This window comes from Drosophila gunungcola (genome assembly GCF_025200985.1).
Source record: "Drosophila gunungcola strain Sukarami chromosome 2L unlocalized genomic scaffold, Dgunungcola_SK_2 000008F, whole genome shotgun sequence".
In the NCBI taxonomy this organism is placed as follows: Eukaryota; Metazoa; Arthropoda; class Insecta; order Diptera; family Drosophilidae; genus Drosophila; species Drosophila gunungcola.
The window spans coordinates 1,724,968-1,737,984 of record NW_026453163.1 but is presented as its reverse complement, the minus strand read 5'-3'; positions in this window follow the sequence as shown (position 1 = coordinate 1,737,984).

The following is a 13,017-nucleotide window of genomic DNA, read 5'->3' as shown; positions in this document are numbered from 1 at the left end:
TACTACCCTTTAAAAGGGTAAATTAAAAAACGACAACTGGAGGCCGAATCAAATAATTCCCTGGACTGGCGGAGGGCATCACCTCACCTCAGAGCTGCTTTGTCTGTCTATGCCACAAATCAAACGAGACGAAGGATACAAACTGGAACGACGACTGCCTCCGTCTCTGTCCCTGCCGTAGCTCTGTCCTTGTCTCAGACCTGGACCCCGCCATAGCCCCTCTCTTTCTCACTCGGAGGTGGAACCGCAGATCGATCCGCTGCAGGGCGTCCAACAGCAGCGTCATAATCACACGGCTGCATTCGGATCTGGGGTGAGGTAAATGAGTGGTTCAGAGGGGCTAAGGGGCTAAGGGGAGCTTAGGTGGTTTCTGGGGGCTCAGAGCTCCGGAGCCCTCCTCCAGCTCCTCGATAATTATGACGGGAAATAAATTGTGTATGATTGCTTGATTGGCGATTTATTGACTCACATTATTGGAAGCTGCCGTCGCCATCATCCTGGCTCCAAGTATCCATAGTGTGTGTGAGTCGGAGTACGGGGTCCAGGAGTGAGCCGGGTCTGAATGCGAGTGCATCCATGAGTGTTCATAATCGATGCTGGCCTGACAGCGTATTTATTACCAAATGCGTATAATAATTCTCCTTTTCTTCCGCTGAGCAGAAACCGGGGAGACAGTAATAGGACGATGATTGAAATGGCAAATGTCTTGCAAAACCGGAAGCCATTAAAATGGTGCAACTGAACGGGTCAAATAGTTTACCAAAAACATTAAATAAAAGACGTTCCCCCTACCGACCCTATAAAGTATACATTTATGTATAAAGGTCGAGATCTCGGGAGTTATAAGAGCTGGGATTAAGCAAGTAGATTCTAGTGATACATACTCTGCTTATTTTAGAAGCTGGCATCGCTATCAAATCGTGGAATTTGTTGAGATATAGTAGAGAAATGTATGTGTGCGAAACACATTCGATCAATCAATGTCTATCCACACCCAGGAAAAATATATTTAAAATTTTTTATTTGCCACTCCAATAGAGTTGCAAAAGCCATATTTTGGGGACATATTAATTTAAAATTATTTACAGCAGAGTATATGAGATTTTCTATTGCAATATAATAATATTATTTATAATGTAAAATATATTAATTATCTGTCTTTAAAAAAACCCAATTTTAATACTGGCTTTATTCAATTAGTATATTTTTCGTTGTTTGTTTTACAACGAGTCCGCCTACTGCTACTACACTTCCAACGGCACTAATTAATTTCTAAAATTTTAAATTCTCCAGAAATCAATTATATTTTTAAATATTATACATTTCCTGAGAATTTTTGCCATTAAAAAAATCATTACCAAGCTCATTACAAAACCCACCACAGACACAAGCGAAATTTTCTCAACAAAAGTGTCTCACATGAAATAAGAATAATTCATGTGGATGGATGGATGAGAAAGAAGCCATTTCGGGTGAAAATTGTTCGGAAAGGCCATAAAATTTGACTGGGCATCAGGGCGAAGTGAAAGGGAATTGAGAATTTTAAAGCCACTACATCTGTACATCAAATCGAGAAAAAACAGGAAAACGAAATGGGAGATGGCCGTGGAAAGAAGGCATTCACACGCACATAATTCAATTGGTTCAAACAAAAGCACATTTAATTTTATTTATTATCGCCGGGGATGGAATATCCTTTTGTGCGAGTGTGTGCGTTGCGTCCTCCACGCACTCACTTGCCATCTATCCCGACTTTCACTCAGCGGAGAAAATGATTTTGATGTGTCCTGTTATCTACTGAGCAGAAGAGCCGAACCGAGAGATACATCTGAGGGTAATAAATAAAACCGGAGATTGAAGAAAGGTTCTGAAAAGAAAGAAGGCGCAGAGAAATGTCAACAAATAAAGTGTGTGGTTCGAAATTCTGAGGCTGTAACTCCGTCAGAAACAGACAGACACATGCTGGCAACAAAAGATACAAGATACATGTGCCTTCATATCGCGCTCACTGCTATGTGCGTGTGTGTGAAAGGCAATTTCAACTTTCGAATGATGCGGCGATAAATCAAGGATAATCTACTTTTCAGGATCATAATTTTTGTGTGAATTGACAGTCAGGCAGTGACAAAAAGAAAAGCCAAATGACAGATTTATGTGTACGCACAGACACACGCACATCCTGCGTGAATTGGGGAGAGTCCCAGAGCGAGAGAGCCAGGAATATATAGAGTGAAAGGACCCATTCGATGACTACGATATCAATTTCCCATAAAACTTACGCCAGGCCCATGTCCGACCATCAAGAAAGTGGTTGATGATGACAGAATTTCCTCTCTAGCGGAATCTGTTTTTGCTTTTATACCCTGAACTTAGGCATATATATGTTTCCAAGGAGAATGTAAATGTTTTAACCATATAACATAAGCAAATTCCTTTATATGTAAGCTCTAAAATAAAAGTATTTTAGTTTTTTATCTGTAAACTATCCTTTTTGATTTTATAATACATATACGATTTGATCCGCACACATGAACACCCCCTACTTAGGAATGTAATTATAAATCTATTTTTTACCGATCTAGAAAAAAAAAAAAACACTTTCGATGGTCGGCAAATATATTTTAGATGCAAGATCTTATAAATGGGTATATTATAGTTGCGTATATTATGGCTTATTTTTTTAAGGGGGGTGGAAACCCCTATTCGAAACATTAAATGTCAGCTGGGCATGCAATGGAACGGCCATCTTTAGTTTTTCTGGAACAGCCATGCGGGTCGGCCAGCATTTCGAATGTGTCGCACGTCCCCGTTCGCCTGTCCGTCCATTTATTGGCGACATTAAATCATTCTATCAATCCCAGGCACGAGTGGACCCACACCCACCCACTGGGAAACCCACCCCTCAGACCCCCATTAGTCATTAATCGTTGCAGTGACTTTAATGGCATTAAATAGTCGCAATTATATTTTAATGCTATCCCAAAGACCAGACCACAAAACGGATGTCCTTCGTTTTCGGGGTGGTTCTAAGTCCTTAGCCGATAGCTTTTTCTTGCTTGGATTAAGTTAATTGCTTTCTTGCCCCATCTCCGTTTTCCACCGACCTTTTTGTTTGCCCGCACTTCATCGCTTCAGCTGCTTAGCATATCAATGTACGCCCTAACAAAGGAACAAGCTTGACTAAACTATTGGTTCAATCAGCTAATCGACTCACCTTTTGTTTAGGTAAATTTTTTTACTCACAATGGCATATAGACGCTGTTTTACAGAGCTTATCATAATTAAGGCTGTTATGAGATTGTAAATAGTCGGAGGTTTCTGCAATCATTTTAAAAGGAAGTACGATCAAGTTTATGCCTATTAAGATCACTTTTAATACCTTGCTTTTTCGCACATTTGAAGTAAAAATTTTCCATATTTGATTATTTATAGTGATAGTGTATATTGCAATTTACCAACAATCTTAAAATATTCTTTGAATAAAATTTAACTTAACAGAGATCTCAAATTATAATTTCAATACGCTAACAACTACAAATTGTGGCACAAAATGGCTAAAAATTGAATTCAATATTCTGTTCTATCCAAACTTATTAAGTCAAAGCATAAATCTCCCCTCGCCGTCATGCATTGGAAGTCCTGTGGGCGTGTCACTTAAGTGACAGAATATAAAATATATATTTTAAGGCCTTGCCAGAGACTATCTTACAAAAAGTAACCCCTTTCGTTTAGATTTATGATGGGCGGAATTGGAATCGCTTTAGGGAATGGGAATGGCAGCAGGAACAAAGGGGCAGTCAAAGACAGAATACGGAGACAGACCAAAGCAGAATCGAAAGCAACTAATCAAGTTTTGACAGTGGAAAATCCACCTCGGGAGCCAGCTGAGTTCAGTTTTTGTGGCCGACCACATTAGTTGGCGATGGTGATGGTGATGGCGATGGCGGTGGCGATGTTTCATCTAATGAAATGCCACCATATCAAAAAATTAACACACACACACGCACGTCCCGCATCCCTCCATAAAACAATGTCACGCAATTTAAAATATAACGAAGGAAAAATGTCAAAATTTGAGTGATTTACTTGAGGGCAAAGTGAGCGAGTTCCGAGGAACATAGAACATAAAAGGAGTTCATAATTTGGCTCGAAAATATTTTTGGCCGTGATGTGCTGCGTGAGTGAAAGATAAGAATGTTGGAAAGTGACTGTGACTGCGTCTCCGGGTGGTGACAAAATCGGAGGCGACCCTCGACCCTCGACCCTTGACCCTTAAGCCTTGAGCACATGCTGCGCTTTCTTTTCCGCTCCTTTAGGATCCCTGTAAATTAGGCAAATTTACGAAACAGGACACGCCGCGGGAGCGCTGATGCAAGGCTCGAGTCACGGGGACAGGCCAAAACACAGAAGGACGACATAAATCACCGGCCCAGCTAATTTGGCAGAACGAAATCGAACGCGGCGCATCCGTCAGATACAGATACTTTTGCGCAGGCGCGCAGCTGTCGGGCCATGTGGAAATATGAAAATTATGAAAATTACATGAGCCACACGAGAGGGCAGCAAAGTGTGCCCCTATTCCAGATTTACGACCTTGACAGCCAATCGAGCTGCCATTTTCAAATGCAATCTCTAATGCACTGGAACGACGCCCCGACGGTCCTGACTTTTATCTTTCACTCGACAAAGAATGGTGGAGAATTTTCCTGGTTTTTAATATTTTTATGATGCACATTTCCGTTTCGCAGTTGTCGATTTGAAGTGAGTGACTGGGTTTTCTGGGTCCCCCGCCGGAGATTTATGTGTTTCTTCGATTATGTAAGCCAATCGGGGTTTTTCCTACTGCCCTGCCTGTCGATTCCTTTCGCTTCTTTCTTCTTTCATTTAGAGGAAAGTCAATTATCAAATTTATGGCTTCTCATCCATGAGATTTTCTCTGCGGCACTTTTTTGAATGGTTTTCGTTCCCACATCTAGCTTGGAACTTTTTGGATATCGCTACATACTCGCATATCGTCTATTAGGTTTGTTCAAATGCGCCGCATCTGTTCTTGTTTAATTTGTTGGTAAATTTAAGTTATTAGTCATAATTTTGGGTATTTCAAGCTGGCCGCTGACAGCTCTGGGACCAAATGATTATATGGTTTTTTACCAGTTTTTTTCTGGGTTTCGATTAAAGTGGTTAATTTCATAAGAATGTTGGCCAGAGAGAGTGGGAAACAAACATTCGTTACAAAAGATTTAATTGTTAAAAAAATGTAAGCTGGGAAAAACGAATTTTGTATTAAGAAGAGCTCAATAAACTGGAAAAATGTAACACATTCTTTGACAAAAATGTAATATGGTTCTTTGAATGCTAACACTGTCTTACAAATTTAAATTGATGAAGTCCACCAGAGATGAAACATTAATATTCCGGTGCAGATGGACTCCCTGATTCAAAAATGATACTTTAAATTTGTTGTATAATACTATTTCTTTTTAAAGTGCAAATAACGTTTTTCATCTGTTTTTATGCTAGTTTTATTTTTTATCTCCAGTTCTGCTTCACCGATTTCGGTCATCGATAGCTTATTTAACTAGAAATAGGTCATTCTTTAACTTTCCCATATATTTTGTATGAATAAGTTTTCTAATATAGATGCTAGAGCTCGACAAAGTTTGAATAAATAGCAAGCACTGAAGTTCCGACAACATATATTAATTCTTTAAAAATATACGCCTCAAAACCGAAAAATATGGAACTTTAACTAACGTTACAAGCTTTTAACTTCAATGATATTATTCAACAATGATTGCTACACGCAATATATAAAATGTCTTCAAATTTTAAAATTTACTTCTGTATGGGTAAGGCTCATACTTAAGACCATTATTGCTCAAATCTATTGCCTTTTCGACATTTATGGTATGAATTTTCTGTTGTCGTTCTCTGAGTCAAATTACAAATTATAATTTTAAAAAATTATTTAGTCCAATTTGTTAGTGAATGTATAACATTAAACCTTTTTCATTAAAAAGTTTTTGTATAGTATTTACACATATTCTGGATCAGCATGGCAATCGGTTTTTAAACCGCTTGTGAGCTCAGTTTAAAAGTTTAATATTTAAATCTGTGCACGCACATATATCTAATAGCTGCCATTTTACTCTCATACTGGTAGTACGGCCGATTTTTTCGGGCAGTCTAAAAGGTAGATTCTAAGAATTTTTCAAATCGTATGTGTAGACCATTTTAAAAAAATCTTGCCGTTCGGATGACTATATACTATAGGTGCCATTGGAACGATCAGGTCAAAATTGTAAAATTTCGTATTCGTTAAGTCGATTGCATTATAAGCTCAATTATTTGACAGTTCCTATGGCCTATATGAAATAGTTTTCCGATTTTAATAAAATTAAAAGCGTAATTTTGAATTGTCAAATTATTAATTAATCAAAAAGAATTTCTAAAACAAATTTGAAAATAAAAAAAATTAAATTAAACAAACATTCTTTTTAAATAATTGTATTGTTCCCATGGGAGCTAATGATATAGTCGTCCGATTTTCATGAAATTTAAACCATAATTCTGAAATATTTAACCATTACTATATGTCGAACAACTAAAAAAAAATTAAAAAACACCAAAGTTAAAATTTTGTATCGTTTATACTTCCAATAGTTCCTATAGGAGCATATATGCTATAGTCGTCCGATCCGCCTCGTTCGGACTTATATACTACCTGCAATAGGAAGACAACTTTAGGGAAAGTTTCAGGCAGATAGCTTTAAAACTGCGAGACTAGTTTGCGTAGAAACGGACGGACGGACAGACGGGCATGGCTAGATCGACTCTCCTAGTGATGCTGATCAAGAATATATATACTTATAGGGTCGGAAACGACTGAAATTATAATACCCTCTGCCAGGGAATAATGAACTATATAAAGCATAATCTTGGTTAACATTTCCCGTGCTGTGACATAAAATTTGACGTCTGGTTTTGGTCCCATCAAAAATATTTACACAAACATCTCCCGATGCCAAGCCATTATCTAACCCTACTTCTTTAAATCCACCACCATTTAAATGGAAAATCGAAAAACACCCACACCCAGATTTTAGCTGGGGAAAATTTCATTCATTGTTGCTTTCGTCAAAATTAACAGAAGAAAACTTTTTAATGAAAAACCCGCATCGGGGGCAACAAGGGAAACTTTGGAGAGTTTTCCTGTGCTGGAAAGAGACGGGGAGAGGGCACACGGACACACCAACACACTCGCACTCAGACGATTCCATCATGGCCGACGAAGTCTGACGGAAAACGACGACGAAAATGACGACGAAGAAGCGACAGGCTGTCAGTCAGGAAAATCCAAGGGCCAAGGGCCAAGGGCCAGGGCAATGGCCACGCAGCATGTGCGCCTCTTCCGTCTCCCTCACTCGCCGTCTTCCTTCTCACTCTCTCCGGGCGTTGGGGTGATGGTGATGGCTTTCATCCACCATTCAAAGTCGAGTTTTTGGCAAACACTTCCTTCGGGGATCTAGAAAACGACCCTTATTCCGCCGGTCGGGCGGGTAGTCATAATTCTTTTTTATTTTCTGACACGTATAAATCACTCAATTGTATAAAATTAAACGCAAAAAGGACGACGCTGCCGCTGCCAAGAGCCAGAAAAAGGGCACAGGACCAAAATGGCAGTCAGTTATGTCGGACGGGCTCTCAGTTATTTAGGGCTGCTTGCTTTGAATAAAATAATTCTGATTCGTGCGGCCGAATAAATCAGGAGATTGGACACAGATATCATAAAAATAATATCCTCTTCTGTTCTGCCCTACTCTTCATCGTCCTCAAAGTCGTTGTCGTTGCTCAACGTCTGTGCGTCCTTCGATGTGGCTTTGAATTTGGATTTGGATTTGGATTTGGCTCTGGCAGCTTGGTGTCCACCGTCCACCGTCCACCGTCCACCGTCCTCGGTCCTCGGCCCTTTGGCTTCAAATCGCACTCGTAATTCTCACCAGTTTTTCTTGCCCGGTGCAGTTAAATGAGCATTTGGCACACATCAAGTTTCCTTTTTTGTGTCATTGCGACTATCTACCTTAAGAAGGACTTTGCAACATTTTCGACGATGAAAACATATTCTTGGAGTTTTACCAAAAAATGTTAAAACTAAGTCATTTCGAACATCTTTATTTTACGCGCACTGTACGTAATTTCTGAGCAAACAGAACCGTAATGCTTAAAAATAAACATAACTAGTGCAAAATAAAATATTATTGTAGAAGCTACCTTTTCAAACGACTTACAATTCTATCAACATCAACTGCGATTTAAAGGGGGGATTACCCAACCTTTTGCCATTTATTTTTCTCTTACAATATTTTAGCGCAAAAAAAAAATATCTATATAACTTTGGTAAGAACTTATGTATATTACCCATACGACATTTCTTTTATTTCATTATAATGTGTAAAATTAATCATACTAATATAATATCGATAAACATTAATAAAATTATGTCATTGAAATTAAATTAACAAATTAAACATATATTTTTTTCATATAAGAAAAAAATCTGACAATAAGTAATTTTTAAACCTTAAATGAAGAATTTTGTCTCAATTAAGGTAATAAAAACTTAACACGACATTGAGAAAATGGCCCTAAGTAAAACGATTCAAAATAAGTTCTTCACAGCAAAAAAAAACATTATTTCTTGGAGTGTTAATAATTCCACTTAGTATTTTCCCATCACCATGTTTGCTACAACATCTCCGACTTTTTTGCACTTTCATCTTATGGGTGGTTTCTGCTACTGACTCAACAGCCATTCCATCCCATGTAGAAATGCTAAATGTTGCTGTGGCGCGGCCATCACATGGCATAATAATTTGATTTGTGATTTTTGATAGCGTGTATGAAATATGGAAACGGGGCATGAGCCTTTGGGTGGGGATGTGGATGTGCTTAGTGCTGCGCTGGCGTCGTGTCATCGTCATCAGCATTAAAGCGAGCGCTGACTGTTCCCGTTCCCGTTCCCGTTGTCGTTCATCTCCGTCTCCAACTCCAACTCCGATCTGCAACCACCTCCTGATGTCGCATTTACAACCCTTAGCGCGCATAAATTACTTTTATTACCTGTCAGGGGTATTTGTACTCTCCGCCACTCTGTCCCTTCGCCCTCCGCTGGCCCCGGTTTTTTCTCATTTGGTTTTTAGCTATATTTTAATTGCGTATCGCGCCATAACTATTTTGCACTCTCTGACAGCAGATTGAAGATATTTATTAATATTAGATGCGACAAACACAGGCATATTTAGCATTGGACACAGGTCCTGTCCCGACCCCATTCCCAATCTGTCTGTCCGTGTTTGTCTCTACGCCAAATGAGTCGCATAATTCCGGTTCCATTAATTCTATTTTATTGCGTCACAGATTTTTAGATGACTCGGTCGGTCGTTGTGGATGCGACTATCTCTTTTGGAATTCTTTTTTTGCAGTTAATATTTTGCTGCCCATTGTTTTTGCCCCTTCCGGTCTATGTTTTGTTGCGTGCATTTTCATATTTCATGTCATTCAAAGTTGTGTAAATAAATTGGGGCATTTTTTCTGGACATATTCACAACCATTATCACTTACAAGGCTTATGCAGAAGGGTTAGTCAGAGAGTAAATGGTAGTTGTATTTTTAAGTAAGAGATTTTACGTGCAAATAACCATAACTAAAGGAAAAGCTATTATGCGAATATCATATTTTTAAATAACAAACCTTAAATCTAACAGAACGAACAACAGAGAACAATGAAAAGCTTTAAAAAATTAAAATGTCTTATAAATGTAAATTCCAATTCCCAGATTTGTATTCTTGTTCAAGTAACTCATATCCCCAGACCAAAATCATATCACTCCGAATCTCAATCTGAATGAGAAGGTACACAAGTATACCTGCACTTCCATTTATCAAGAGCGGACCCACTTCATCGAAACTCATCCTTTATAAGGGGCCAACAACTGAATTAAAAGCTGGCAATGGCAGCGAAAAGAGATGTCTCCCTTTTATCGCTGAATTAATAGAGCTATTAATAAGTCTTTTGTAGGATCTCAGAATCGAAAAGTTAACCTTGAGCGAGAAGACAGATACAAATGGAAATCCTTCAGCCGTAAAAGCAACTGATTTACCTGCGATGAAAGTGACAAGTTAATTTTTTTCTCGTACCCCTAGCAGCGGCAGGTTGCAAGTTCCCCCGGGATTCTCCGACTCCTCGAGGTTCCTTCGTCTTCTCCGCACCTCCACCACCACCGCCATCTTCAACTTCAACTTCATCTTTAGGGGTCTGCATATGGCGCGGTCTGAGGCGACTTTGATAAATACCATGACAAATTCAAAACTGTCAGGCATCGTTTTTCAAATCGTAATTGCATTATTATCGAATGCGCTGGGCGAGGGAGGGAGAAGGCAAGAAAGAGGGGGACAGGGGCCGGAGGGGAAAATGGGAAATGGAAATGAAATAAAATGATGAAGGGACAATTGGCGCATTAATCTCACAAAATATCGCCCTGAAGAGCCAGGAAAGGAAAAGGTCGATCCAACATGTGTTTGGCATAGGACTTCTCTATTTCCCTGGCTCTTCTCGCTTTTCACTTTTGAATAATTGAAATGTCAGATGTCGGAATAGTAAAACAACGAACTTCAGAGAGCGAGGGGAGCTATAGGCAGAGTGAGTGAGAAAGTCGCTTGAGTGGCTCACTCAATGAAGCAGAAACAGGTAGGAACACTTTCCGGCGTTTCGTGGTAGGTGGCAAGGCGTTTATACGGGAACTGATCGTAGAAATCCGAAAATATTCTAAAAATAACAAATTGACATTAAAAATTGTATAACTTTTACGACAATTTGTTCTTGAATAAAAAATAAAAACAAAGTTTTACGTATCAATACACTCTGAATAAGTAATCTATACAAAATTTAAAATACGTGTTAGTAACTCGAATACTTTTAGTATGTTGAAATTATGCAAATAAAATACATATTTAAAAAAAAAAACAGAAATAACTCGAAGTATAAATTTAAATTATTTCCAAAATTACATGAACTCTTCTTTTGAGAAAATTTTGTCATTAATAGAACTTTACAGGAAAAATAAAATTAAAACTACAGTCGAATCATCATCTTTTATAAAAAAGTTATTGTTAAGGAGATTTTAAGTTATAGAACACACTTTTCTAGCACTTATACGTCATATTGTCAATTTAATAAGTTTAACTTAAGAGACTTTCAGATCGGAAAAGTCGAGTTAAGAAAGATTACTTTTATCTAATTTGTTTATTATCTGCGTTTTTGTTTATTCTCTGGCGCAAATGAAATCATAAAATAAAGAAACCTCTTATTTTATCACGAATTGATTGAGCGCATAAACGGTAGCCTTATAACTTCTTTGGACCTCGAGTGCTGCATCCGCAGTTTGGTAGCTCGGGAAGAAAGGCGCAAGATTAATTGCGCGTGGAAACTCCTAATTAAATCATATCATGGCCGGGTCTCCAGTTGGCACCTCCCCCGCCCTCTCCGCCCCCGAGTTCTGCGTTGGCACTTAACGATGTTTTGATGTGGTCGATTTTTCATTTTCCGAACACTTTTGAAAAATTGCATACTCAAGTGACTCAATTAAGAGGGAAGCGGAAAGGGGCAAGGCTGGGGGGGAGGGGAATCCCGAAGATATACTCGCAGACACAGGTTGCGAGTAGCCGAGCTATGTAGATGTCTGCCATTTTGTGTGTGCGAGGTTGCACGTTGAATCCTTTTGGCCAAAAGGAGGCAGCAACCGACCTGATTGGTAGTTGACTTGACTGCTTTGCTCTGGCCAGATTCCATCAGCAGCACAGCACAGCAGCGCAAAAAGGCAACAGCTTCGGGTCGGGACAAACGAAACGAAAAGTTGCTGAGACATGAAGTTGACAGCTCAATGCGCTCGAACAAAACTCAAACTCGAAAACAAAACCCGCACTGCAGCCAGACAGGGATGGCAGCAGCAATGCGAAAGGGAGAGCTATCGGGAGGGGGCACCAATACCAATGCACACGAGCAATACAAAGCAAACTGCAAAAAGTGCAGAGCGAAGTGCGAGCATCAGCGGAGAAACAATTGGGGCCAAGGCTTTAGGTCCACCTGGTAAGATAATATCGTTTTGCATTGTTCCCAATTCAGGAGGAAAAGAATTCAAATGCTACTTTCGGTAGAGCTAAATTCAAAGTTCCTCAGATCTCCGATTTTTTGGATAGATCGATTTGACTGTTCATGTTAAACAAGACAATATGTACAAATAACGAGATGAAAACACTCAGTTTCGATACATTTCCCTTAAATCCACAAATCATTTGGCACCCAGGAATCAACCAAGACAGAGTCTAGGGTTCGGTCGCAATTCCTAAGGAATTTTTAAGATTTAGAAAATTTTTATTTGGGAAATGAACTACATTCTATAAATGTCCTTTTGTAAGTATGTGCTTGTTGCCATTAACATTAAAAACTGTTTTATCTATTTAAAGGAACAATGTTTAAGCAACCACCCATTATAATTTACTTTATAATTCAGGTTCTTAAAGCCCAAAAATTTGTAAAGTCTTCTTACTTTATACTAAAATTATTTAGTTTTTATTCATCTGACTTCTGTTGTTTCAGCTCAAAAAGCTAAACGAATCGAAGAACGAGCTCCTCTTCCTCTTTCTCTTCATCTCAACCCCCTCCCTCCAAAAGAATACGAACCCTTCAAAAGCTCAAATGAACCACCCATTTTTCAACCCACCACCCACTTTGTGCCACATTGGAAGCGTTGAAGAAGAATCCATCAATTTTTATGTTGCCCTCGGTCGACATTTTTGTCGATTCTGTTTTGCTGTGTGTCCTGCTCTCTCCTCCCTCTTGCGCTCTCGTAAAATGCAAATCGAAATATATCTCACACACACACGCACACTTCGCTATAGATGGTGTGTTTGTGTGAGTTGGTTCAATGATTCCACCCCTTTTTTCCCATTGTTCTGTCC